Source organism: Biomphalaria glabrata, chromosome 10 (assembly GCF_947242115.1).
Source record: "Biomphalaria glabrata chromosome 10, xgBioGlab47.1, whole genome shotgun sequence".
NCBI classification, from domain to species: Eukaryota; Metazoa; Mollusca; class Gastropoda; family Planorbidae; genus Biomphalaria; species Biomphalaria glabrata.
The window spans coordinates 20,639,648-20,652,951 of NC_074720.1; the positions used below are offsets into that span (position 1 = coordinate 20,639,648).

Genomic DNA, 13,304 nt, shown 5'->3' on the forward strand with positions numbered 1-13,304 from the left:
CCCACCAAAGTTAAAGACAGTATCTTACTGTAACATTGAAATAGGCTGCAAAGCGGAATTCACGTGACTGCCCATCAATTTTAATCTCAGAGACAAACAATGTGACTTAACAAAACAAAAAAGTGAAATGAATTTTCTGAGTTAAAATAGATCTATGTAAAGCTAACTAAACAATTTCCAAGTAAGCAATTACTTAGAGGTAAGACAAATCTTTCTGCAACATTTGTAATTCAACATTTTACTTTGGTACACCATAGCGCAGCAATAGTTATTAACACAAAAATATAAGAATTATTTGCATTACATCTAAAAAAACAAATCCGTGCTGTGTTTTGAAGTCTAGTTTGAAAAAGGAAGCGGAAATGACGTAAGGCCTATTGAAAATAAGTAGAGCTAGAAAAAAAAAAAAAGAAAAATATTGCTGTAAAACAAAATGGAATTCGCGACATTTTAAAAATAAAATGCTTTATATGTAGACTGCGGCCTTTTTTGGAGAAATATCAAAAATAAAATACAAAGATTTGATAGATAGCTTGCTAGTTTTGTGTTCACGTATAGCAGTCCCAAGGCTACGATTCTATCAAAAAACCGTGATTAGTGAGCGTCTAGGAGGTAAAAGGAATCTTTGTAAAAAAATGTCCTATCGATCGGTACGACAGTGTAGAAATTTCGTGATTTCAGTGGTATTTTCGCTGACATATATTAGATTTGTAAAAACAATCAGGCTTTTGACTTTTATCTTTTTCTTCCTTTTCCTTCCCCCCTCTCTCTCTCTTTGCCTTTCTTCCTTTTTTTTTCTTGCCTTTTTGTTTCTCCCATTCCCGTTTATTTCTTCTTCTCTATATCATAAATCTTTCTCTCACCCTCTCTTTTTTTTATTTCTCTCTCTCCCCCCCCCCCCCTTCTCTCTCTCTCTCTCTACGTCTCTCCACTGTACATAGATCACAAAGTATAAATGTCATATGTCACCGCGGAACTATTTGTTGATGCGCTTACTGCATGGTGCAAGAGAGTCCACAAAAAGTCCCTCACTTCCTGTTCCTAGTTGAACCTAATTGTATGTAGTCAAATCTCCGGGCCAAACTAACGGCTATAAAAGAGGGGACTCGGAGATGACAATAATTAATTAGTTTTGCTTGGCTGGGCTGACCAGACGAGGGAGAAAGATATTAGCAGTGACCTGATGTAGCCATTAGCCCCGGAGGTAAGAGAAATTAATTACACGAGAGCACTCCCTCCTTTTTTTTCTCTCTTCTCTCCCTCAACTAGATTGCATTCCCTTGTTTGGTTATAATTATGTATAGCCGTGATGTGGTCTGCTCTAGCACCGGATGAGCACTGACCTGTTTGCTCTTGTCTCAGCAGCAGATGTCCTTTCCGGTGACATCACGGTTGAGGTGGGGGCGGGGTAAAGTAATGGGGTAGTTAGCACCAGGTGGACAATCCTAGGAGTGTAGCCTTCAAATTGTGTAAATATATCAGGATAATTGACGTGTTCATTTTTTGTAACTTTTCTCAGTCAGTTGATAGATGGTAATCGAATCTAGCATTCTATGGTAATCGAATCTAGCATTATATGGTAATCGAACATTTGCATTTGATGTGAGGCTGATTTTCACCAAACCGATCCCTCCCAGTGTGTGCGTGTTTGTGAGAGAGAGTGTATATGTTTGAGGATCCATTTCACTATTTCGAATTACACTATTGAACGTATCACATTTTAAATTGTTGAACTAAGAGATAGCAAGAAGGAGGGGGGGGCGCTACTTTTTTATTTGAGAGACTGGGAGGAAGGAGGACAATAAAATGTTTAGAGGGTGGATCTGATTGAGGTCCTGTTCCATACTCGTCAATTTGAAACTATATGTTTTATTTTTTAACTATTCCCGAGGGCCAACTACCTAAAACCTCTTGATTATTACCTAAAAATCCCGAGGACAAAATTATATTTTTTTAAGGATTTCTTATGTATGTAAAAAAAAATGTAGGCAGAGAATGTCGCTGCAAGCCATGAAATCAGTTGTATAAATCAGTTGCATAAATCAGTTGCATAAATCAGTTGTATAAATCAGTTGCATAAATCAGTTGTATAAATCAGTTGCATAAATCAGTTGTATAAATCAGTTGTATAAATCAGTTGTATAAATCAGTTGCATAAATCAGTTGTATAAATCAGTTGCATAAATCAGTTGTATAAATCAGTTGCATAAATCAGTTGCATAAATCAGTTGTATAAATCAGTTGCATAAATCAGTTGTATAAATCAGTTGCATAAATCAGTTGCATAAATCAGTTGCATAAATCAGTTGTATAAATACTGTATTGTGTTCAACTGGATCGAACAGATCTATGTAGCTCATTAATTAGTTTAGACACTTGACACGCCATAAACTGAATCTGGTTTGAAACTTCGTTCTTCTAGTGAATGTAACTAGTCCATGGAGGCAATGATTGAATTGACCGAATAAATCAAAGTATGACTTACTTGACTTAAGCCTTTGAATCTCAGTTGAGCATAGGGCCGCAACAGATTTTGACCAACGGACAATCCCCCTTAGCTGGGTCTATGTTCATCCTACCATCCTGTTTATTGTTTTGGTCTACCGATGTTCTACCTATCTATTTTGGTCTATATTGAATGGATACTATTGTGGATTATAGTCTACAAATATTAAATCAGATGGATTGGTTTCAATGTATGGCTGGTTTGTCTCAACTTTTCGTTTAGTTGTGGGTTGTTGTTGTTTTAACATGAATCTTATTTACAAAGAAAATCATAATCTACTAAAGTTTGCAACATTTTTAAAATATGAAGTCTCCAAGTAGACCTACTTTCATTTGAGTAACTCAAGTAGTTAAAACTTACAAGTTAGCTATCTCATTATCTCCTCCTGTAAAGTTACGATATTTTTGTCTCCCTTTAAGAAGTCATTATTAATACTCGTGCTCTAAAATTAATTTTTCTTTCTTTAGGGTATTGACTATAATCGAATATATTTTCAATGATTCACAACTCCTGCTGTGGAGGGGTCGCTCCTGTTGTAGAGGGGTCGCTCGCCACTTAACACCAACCGTCAGTTCAATCCGAGATCCAGCTTTAGTACTTAAAGAACAGACTCAGAGCCCGGATTAAAAATGAAAAAAAAATAGAATCGTTTTTTTTTTAATACATTTTTTTTTTCATTTTGTGCTTGAGAGAGTGCTGTGTCGAAGTTTGCGTTAGATGACTTTATCGTTAAGATTATTGCACTTGGATCCTGCGTTAGATGACTTTATCGTTAAGATTATTGTAGGCCTACTTGGATCCTGCGTTAGATGACTTTATCGTTAAGATTATTGTAGGCCTACTTGGATCCTGCGTTAGATGACTTTATCGTTAAGATTATTGTACTTGGATCCTGCGTTAGATGACTTTATCGTTAAGATTATTGTACTTGGATCCTGCGTTAGATGACTTTATCGTTAAGATTATTGTACTTGGATCCTGCGTTAGATGACTTTATCGTTAAGATTATTGTACTTGGATCCTGCGTTAGATGACTTTATCGTTAAGATTATTGTACTTGGATCCTGCGTTAGATGACTTTAACGTTAAGATTATTGTACTTGGATCCTGCGTTAGATGACTTTATCGTTAAGATTATTGTACTTGGATCCTGCGTTAGATGACTTTATCGTTAAGATTATTGTACTTGGATCCTGCATTAGATGACTTTATCGTTAAGATTATTGTACTTGGATCCTGCGTTAGATGACTTTATCGTTAAGATTATTGTACTTGGATCCTGCGTTAGATGACTTTATCGTTAAGATTATTGTACTTGGATCCTGCGTTAGATGACTTTATCGTTAAGATTATTGTACTTGGATCCTGCGTTAGATGACTTTATCGTTAAGATTATTGTACTTGGATCCTGCGTTAGATGACTTTATCGTTAAGATTATTGTACTTGGATCCATCATTAAGTTTTTGTTAAATGGCCTTATTATTAACACTATCAAAGTATCTTCAGGTCTTAAAGTTTATAAAAATCAATGTTCTACTTTAAGCAAAATGTTACTTTCAAGATAAATTACGTATAGATCTAACAAATGAAACAAGAGCTGCACATACATTGAGGACATTTACATTGTGTCTGACATTGAATGTCATTAGTTTCTGACATATAACTGTTAATTTATGTTTGGCTTGGCATTCGCATTGGCGATGTTTTTCATGCCTTTTATAACACACACACACTCAAGCAGGCCCACACATTAAGACATAGGCACACATAAACACAAACTTGGCTGTGTAGACCTGACCACATGTTATCCCCCAACACACACTTTCCCATAATCCCCAAAATGTCACCCAACATCCGGTGTCTATCTTCTGCTCAAATATTGTCTCGCCGCGGCCGTGGAGATCTGCTGAGAAGAGCCGCACATGTCGTTTGGCGTGTACGTGACGTCAAGGAACATTCAGGGGAGCCAATCAGTAGTTAATTTACACAATTCCCCAAATCTGTGGAGTTGTCTCTACAGTTGACAAAAACACTTACTCCCCTCCCGAATGAAGAGTTCTCCCCACCCATCTGACATAAATTCCGTACAATATACATTCTTTTTTTTTTTTACCTTATTAGACATACAGGCAGGGGCAGACTGGCCATATGGGCATTCGTTTAAATGCCAGGTGGGCGGTACCCAAATTGGCCGGTAGGGTACCTAAAGGGCCTCATGAATGTCATTATGAAACGTATTTAATTAAAGTTTCATATTTCCGTATGAAAGTGACTTTTTCGTGTTCAAGCATGGTTGCAGTGTAAAACTAATTTAATGGAACACATTTCCTCCAAACAATGTAATAGCCTAACATCCGTAGACAAGAGGTACGGTGGCTGAATGCTTAAGTTCTTGACTTCCGAATACTGGTGAAGACTGGTTATACATTTTGGGATCCAACTAGCTCTAACGGGTACCGGACATTGGTTGGGAAAAAAAGTGAAAGCAATCGGTCGTTGCCACACCCCATGGATCGCAAGTTACTTACATACTTGAGAGCTTCATCCTTTAAAATCTTATCTTATCTTATATCATTATGAATTATGATATACAATTTTATGAGCCGGATAGTAAAGAAATGCCCAGGCCGATTTTGACAGCCAGTCCGCCCCTGCATACAGGTATATAGTTTGACCATCCCCCAATTTGTTAGTGCCATCTGGTCTCTGGCTAGGGAGAAAGACTTCACAGAGGATGACTTCTTTTAATTAGCGTCATTTCTGTCCATTGTGAAAATTGTGTAAATTGTGAAAAACACAATTGGTGCCCAATTTACGGCCTGCGGGCCCAATCCGCACCTGACTGTGCTTTATGGTCCCTCAATACTTTTGCTAACAGAAAACAAACCGCAGAGACTCGTTTCAAATGAACTTTTTTTTTCACTTATTAAGCACCATTACAAAGTAATTCGGTCAATAAATATATGGCAATTGCTCTTTCAGGCCTTGCTTCTATGGGCAACGATAAGTGAGGGTGTCGTGTGGCCAGCATAACCACAACTGACCTCTACTTTCCCAATGTGTGTAAAGTGCCCATTAGAGTTGGGGGAAATTTGGGAGTCTTAAAACGATGAAACTCACAGTCTCTGTTTTCACAAGGATTCAAACTCGTGACTTCTCGTTTCGGAAACTAAAGTGCACCTGGATAGAGGAGAGGGGGGATATGGTAGATTTAAAACGTTTTGATTTCTAATTATGTTTCGCAATTTTACCTGAAATATTGAGTACACGTGACTTGTATTCTGTAGTTGATTGGCTGTCTCTATTTTATAACAATCGGACTATAAGAAAAGAGATTAGGCGACATTTTGTTTTAGTAGGAGACGACATAGCAAAAAAAAAAAGAGGCTCTGAGCATTAATAATGTAATTAAAAGAAAATTGATGAGGAGGAAAGAAGACGCGGGGATAGAAAGTTGTCAATTTTGAGCAGGAAATTGGAAGAGTTTCATGTCGTCTGCCTGATCGTCTGATTCTAGTGACAGGCTTCTTCTCTCCCGTATCCCCCTCTATATCTAGAGTTTGTGTCTCGGGCCTGGTAAATAGAATTACTTGCTGGGGGACTGGCCCAATAACAATCAAAAGAAAAAGGTAATGGCGAGGAGGGGGGAGGAGAGGAAAGAAGAAAGAGAGAGATGGGGGGGGAAGGAGTTCTGTAGCAGTATTGTTTTTTTTTTGTTAAATGGACAGTTGATTGATTTCTGATGGTTTAAAATCATTTATAATTGCCACTAAATTGTTTTTCTATGCGACATTTTTTTTTTATCTCTTCTTTAACTATTTTTTTCGTTAGCAAGGCGACAATTGAATGACCCTGACGACATTGTTTTAAAGACTACCAGATAATGTGGTGTATTGGCCATGCTGCTGGTCAAGAGAATTGTCATTTCCTTCTTTAGTCAATAAGAAGTAATCAATTAATACTGATTGATCTTAGTTCACGTTCTTTATAAAAACATTGAGCTTATTTATTGAATGTATTACACAGTTACGTCTAAAATGTTTCAAAATTAACTGTTACAAAAATTATTATTAATATAATTTGGAAAATATAGCCTTAATATACCGCCATACACTCACCTACAGCGCCTAGATTGCATATATCCTTCGTCAAAGCATGCCACATTTGAAGTCTTATATCATTTAAAAGATTTAATGTTACATACATTATCTAATATCAATACCCTACACATATGATACATACATGTATCGTCTTCCTGTTATCTACAATATAAAATTCTTGGTCCTGACTACTCATTCCTTCATTCACTCAAAATAATCACTGACTCTCCCACTTGCCATGGACCACCTAGGACAACTAAGCCGTTTTCAAGATCGAAACCGCAGCTTCTAAATTTACCAAAAATGATTTTTTTTTAATTTGCAATTTCTACCAACTATGTACTTGAAAGCCGACCATTTTTATGTCTAAAGTACTAAACAATAATTCCTTCCGCTTAAGCACTTACAAAACTTCCAATATCTAATCTATTTCGTTCAATGTTTTTATTTATGTCGATTTCTTCACAGATCTACATCTTCAATGTTATTTTCGCATATGTGTCTATGTGTAGATAATTGTCAGAGTGAATGTGAGTGATAATCTTGAGTACAGTGTGATTATCAACTGTCTTTTTACATCTGTATGAAAGCGTGTGTGTACAAAAATTAATACAATTTGAAATTTAAAGACTTAAGTTAATGATAATTTCTAGAACAATTTTACAAGTGTCTTAAAAATTGTCACCGTGAATATAGGGCCTATTAAAAGTGTGTGTGTGTGTAAGTGGGGGGCATTATAGTGCAGGGCGATGGAAGGCGACAACTGATGGGCCTAAGAAGTTTTTGTGCATACTTTATAAAAGCGGGCTGCGGGCCCTTCGTTTGCAGACTGACAGAGACAAAAAATAAAAGGACCTAAACTTTGAGGGCTAGAAAATTTGAGTCTCTGAGTGGGGTAGCGTTGTAATGCGGGCCGTTTTATTGATGATTTAAAGAATGTTCCGGTCAAAATAAATGCATATACCACCTATGTTATGGAGTGTGTGTGTGTGTTTCTATGGTGTCGGTGGGAAGAGTTTAGCGATTGGTTGTGAAGGATGCAACTTTAGTGGCAGAGACGACTCCAGAACGTGGGACTGAAACAGGGGCGAACTGGGTGTCAAAATCGGCCTGGGCATTTCTATGCAATCCGGCCCCCAAATTACAAGAGCGGCATCGAATTATACATAATCTCAAAATCGTTTTGCTAAGTTTGATATTGTGACGAACAATGGGTTAACGTAACATGATGTATTTCTACTAGTAGGTAGACTGCATGGTTAGTGATAGGAACAATTTTCTTCATAATTTCTTAAACTATTTGGTTTTACTAAATGACACTTGAAATTGGATCTTTTACAACGTGAACAAAATCCTACTACCATCTAGGCCTAGGCCAATAGTAACATAACCATAGACTTGATAGTCACATACAAGGCTCGTTAAAATTCCCCATCTACAAACTCTTCGATGCCACATTGTTTATGACTGTGTCCAAGTGGATTACTCGTAGAACGTATTGATCAGCAGTCTTTACCTTGAAATGTTCTAAGTGCCTTGTGTCATGATGCTTATCAACCAATTCTTTAATATCTTTAATAGGCAGTGACCTCTTTCACAAGCTCCTTGATTACAAGACATCATAATTATAAGATACACAAGATAAAGTTGACATTTTCAAAATTCTGTATTTATAATAGCAACTATCGCATCATCAGCATGTTCTCCTCGAATTCGGTTTCACTCCTAGCCATGTTCTCGGCCATGTGGAATTAAATGTACATAACCAAATCTTCAACCGCAATTCTTTTGTTTTCTCACCTTACAAAGTCATCTGCTGCTATCTTAACAACTTCATCTCCAGGAATAAATGACGTGTTTTTTTTGCATGAGATCTAACAACGGTTGTTGAATATCTTGTGACTGCGGGGAGACAGATTTATAATTTTCTTAACTTTTGTTTCTGCTCGTCCTTTTTGCTTCTTATTCGATTCTGATGGAAATTGACTTTAAATCATTTTTGGTGACTTTGTTACACAGCTCAGAATAAAAATTGTGGAATTGTGAATATGACAAAATCTGACATCAAGTTCTGAAAATATCAAGACTTAGTCCACTAATTACAACTCAGTTCCATTATAATAGTAGGCCGCAAGTAGATTTACATTGTCAGATTTACATCTAAATAGTTTCAGTCAGATTTACATTGTCTGATTTACATCTAAATAGTTTCAGTCAGATTTACATTGTCAGATTTACATCTAAATAGTTTCAGTCAGATTTACATTGTCTGATTTACATCTAAATAGTTTCAATCATATTTGCATAGTCTGATTTACATCTAAATATCCCTCCCCCCAAAAAAAAAAAAATAATTGAGACTAGAGTGCTGCAAGTGACTTACATTGTCAAGAAAGCAGACGTGTGTAACAGTTCATGACAGATCTACGTCCCATTCACGTCAACATCGTCTGCCAGTCAAAATCAGCGGTTCTCAAACTCATAAACACGTTCTTCTAATCATGAATACAATGACATTTCATAATGGTATCTACAAACAACAAGACTTCGCCATTTGCACAACGGCAGCGCAGCGTTCATTGTCGATGTGTACAATGATTGAGTTCGTTAAGTTTCTAGAAACACTTTGTTATTCTGTCTGGAAGTTTGAAGTTTTAATATCTATGTGCGTGCCTAATTTTTAAAAATATATTTAACATATTTATTATGTTTTGAAATAGGTTTTAATTTTGTATTCTGAAAACAAAGCTTGTTTAAATCTAATTTAAATGTTGTTTTTTTTTGCTTTTCATAAGTTCCTCATGATAATCTGCTTTTTTTAAATGTACATTTTAATGTTCAGCTTACAGTCTGTATGTAGTAAAACTATAGGAGACTGGAAATGTAAGGACGCTATACTCGAGACTAAAGAACAAACAAAGAAACTGGCGAGAATGATTTGGAGAGAGTTGAATCAAATAGACCAGAAAAAACGATGTTAAGTACACCATCTGTTGCGACAGCGGATCCAGAACTTTGTAGTGGGGGGGGGTGATTTTTTTCCAAACCCAGACCCTAACGTCCAGTAAACCCTAACCCTATGTATAAATGCCTATATATATATATATATATATATATATATATATATATATATATATATATATATATATATATACATATATATATATATATATAATCCATAATGAGGCCTTTTTCTAGACAGCTAGGGGGTCTAGGGGAGCGCTGTAAGCTCCTTCAGTGTGGTTCGGGGCGAAGCCCAACGCCAAAAGCGTTTTCTTTCATTCTTTCTTTCATTCTTCACAGCAGTAACACATTCTCATGACATCTACAGCTCATTAGTCATCCTAGTAAACAAGGACCTTTTTGAATAATGTTTGACTTAAAAAAATATTCTAATATGAATTTACAGGCCCTCACTAAATTACAACCGATTTGCTCCTTTGAAAAGATACTATACACCACAAATTTAGATTAAGACTTTGAGGATCGCCGCCGACAAAAAAATACACTTTTTCAAAAGGCCTGTTTGTAACTTTGTTTTGTTACAGTAACTTTGTTTTGTTACAGTAACTTTGTTTTGTTACAGTAACTTTGTTTTGTTACAGTAACTTTGTTTGGTTACAGAACTAAGCTCTAAACAAAAAATGTCGGAAGTGGAAGGAGAAATGAAGTGGACCAATTAGATTCTACTCTAATTTTTTTTTTTTTTTGCATTGTTAGGATTCAAGTATATATTGTGAGTTATAGTCCCAAATTTATTTTTATACATTAGAAAAATATCAGTATGAGTAAAAGTTGGATAAGGGCGACTAGGAAAAGAATATTTGGGTTCAGAACTCATCTCAATTGTTACTCTTATACTGAAACATTTCTTATGAATTCTACATTTTCCATTGTCTGTCCTCTCGTGTGAGATATCTATTTGAGATATGTCTAATTTGTCTAATCGGGATGTCTGTCCGATACATATATCTGAGCACTCCAAAATGTATCTATGCGATATATTTAACTATTATGTAAGCGAGAAGTCATTCTTTCTCTCTGCATTCTGTCTGATCGCCCATTTGAGATATGTCTTTTTGCGATTTCTGTGAAGCTGTCTGTGAAACTTATCCAAGTGATATATTTAACACGTAACCAGCATTGTGACATCCGTTTTGAATTCTAGCATGCCAGAAATCTAGATTTTGTGTACAGTGGTTGCCTGGTCGTGTGATATGCGCTCTAGACTGTCGTTTCAATGGTCCCGAGTTCAAACCTGCCGGCCAGCATCTCCCCGCCGTCATGCATAAGGGAGATTTGGGCTAAGATGTAATAACCTTAACTCCTAACGGAACACCAAAAATATGTCAAACAAAAGTGAAGTAAAAAAAATCGAAAAGAGAACAGTTGGGGTGTAAAGTCTGTTTTTACAAAGCTTATATCAACTCACTCTGTCTGTCTGTCGGTCTATCTGGTAAAAAGTTTGAACATGTTTTTTTCTCCAATTTCTTATTCTCGGATCAAGTCAAAACTTAGCACAATTATTAATTGAACCTGACAAGACATGAATCAATAAAAAAAAACAATTAGTTAATTAATTATTGTAGTTTAAGTATTTTGTTTCATATCGAAGCAATGGGGATATATGCTACTTAATGAGAGATGTGGATGTATGTATGGATTTATTTCTTTATTACGCTTTGACACGTTTTTTTTTCCCACTTCCCATTCTCGGATCAAGTTGAAATTTTGAATAATTATTCATAATCGATTACAACACACGAATCAATCCAAAACTTAACCAATTAATTGATCAATTAATACCAATGAATTAATTTTGTTGTAAATAGAAAGGGAGCTAACTATTTTCAGATAAAAGGCAGTAACTAGCTGTTCTTTCCCTTAGATAAGCTCTGTTTTTGAAAAGTAATCTTTTTTTCTATTGCTTGTTAACCTATCTTTCTCAACTATTCAAAGAAAGTCCCTACAGTTTCAGATCGCCCCATTTACCATATTGTTGATTATACACATAAGTACTGTAGTCATAATATAAATATATGGTTACACATATTAACATATTTTCATCTTTCTCTCTCTTTCATGTCTTCCTTCTTTCGATTATTTGACCGCCTTTAACAAAAGTTACTTTGAGCATGCGCTGGACAGTAAGAGAGCATTCAAAATGTCTGGACCCATTTGGCTGTCAATACCAGACTGGTCAGTAATAGCAAGCTAAGCCCCTTTCTTGAAGTAATCCTTCCTCTCACTTCACACTTTCTCATATGCGCACTAGCCTCAGCTGATTTGACCATTAGGATTAAGTGTCGTTTGACCACCATTAGTAGCCATCAACTTCAAGGGGACAAAGTGGTGTGTTTTTCTCTATCAAACTTCTTTTCAAAGTTTTTCTTGCAACTAGCAACCCTTTTTTGTATAACATTAATTTGTCCAATCACTTGCCAATCTAGGCATGGTCATTTGAAGTTTATATATAAACTCTTGAATATTGTAGGCGCATACGCTGTTCACTGGCTTTTTTTAGTTGACCATAGAATATACCATAGCATTAGTTGTAGCTCTGGCGCAATACAGTCGTTCAGTGGACCTTAGAAGTATATAGAGGTAACCTGTACAACTGACTACCTCGTTGAACCGTTCGAACAACTGACCATATCGTTGACATGGCGACTTAAAAATATAGTAAAGAGTTTATGTCGAACTCCGAAACAAATCCATATTGGTTCATTTGGACTAAGCTGAATCCATCACTATCTATCTTCTATTGCTACACAATCTCAATAATTTAGCACTTATTCTTCCGTTGGTATACAATCAACAATCTTCAATCTCAACATCTTGGCACTTATCTATCTTTCCTTTGTACAAACCAAAATTTAAAAAAACTCTTGATAGAAAAAAAAATTAAGACTACGTCATAAAGAAAATGAAAAGTTATTTCCCTTTACACAGACATTTTCCTCTGCGACATTTTTGATCCCGAGAGTGTTTCTGTTCATGATGACGATTTCTAGCTTTTGATTTCTGGTCCTAATGACCTACCCATTGACCTACCCATTGACCTACCCATTAGGGATGATTAGGGAGTAGCCAAACACCGTTTTAGAAAAGGTTGCTATGGGTTGCTGTGTACAACATTTCAATGAGAAAAGCACGGGTGGTGCACAAAATAGGCCCTTGATAAAACTGTCAATGATTCTGATCTAGTGTAATTGACGCTCAACGAACACAGCGCATACAGAAAAGTAACTGAACACAATGTGCAGGATTTATAAAGCTTGGTCTTCGTCTAAGGAAAAATGCAGAATTTCTCTTGACTACGAAGAAGAGGAGACTGCCAAGCGTTTTGCTGCTTTCTCCCGGCGACGACTATTGCTCACAGTAAGAAGATCGCAAGTCCAATGAACTTCAGAAATGTGTCACCGGCCATTGTGTGAGAGCCTTTGGAGGCAGAAGAAATGTTAGTTGTAGGCTTGATCATCGTACGATCATTCTCGTGTTCGGCAAGATGTCTTCTAGTGGATCTGTTTGTGGTCACCTACTAGGTCACTGGCGAGACCGTTTCAATGTAAGAAAGACTAATAGACTCTAGAATCGCATTGAAGAACGTTGTGAATGAAACTTCTTGCGGACGCCTCTTGCGAAAATAGTTCGAGAAACGTTAGACTTCTCCTTTGTTGATGTCTAGTGTCATGGG

The 13,304-nt window shown here is 36.3% G+C and overlaps 1 protein-coding gene across 2 annotated transcripts in view; it reads left to right on the plus strand.

Moving 5' to 3' along the window:
- LOC106074398 (LIM domain only protein 3-like) overlaps window positions 1–13,304 on the plus strand; it is a 179,260-nt gene that overhangs the window by 4,312 nt on the left and 161,644 nt on the right. Inside the window, exon 1 of one of the 2 annotated variants that reach the window (XM_056044172.1) lies at window positions 1,055–1,204. The exons of the other annotated variant lie outside the window; for it this stretch is intronic. The gene's annotated coding sequence lies outside the window, so the exon portion shown is untranslated. Of the gene's footprint in view, window positions 1–1,054; window positions 1,205–13,304 lie in introns of those variants that run through there. 2 annotated transcript variants of the gene reach the window in all.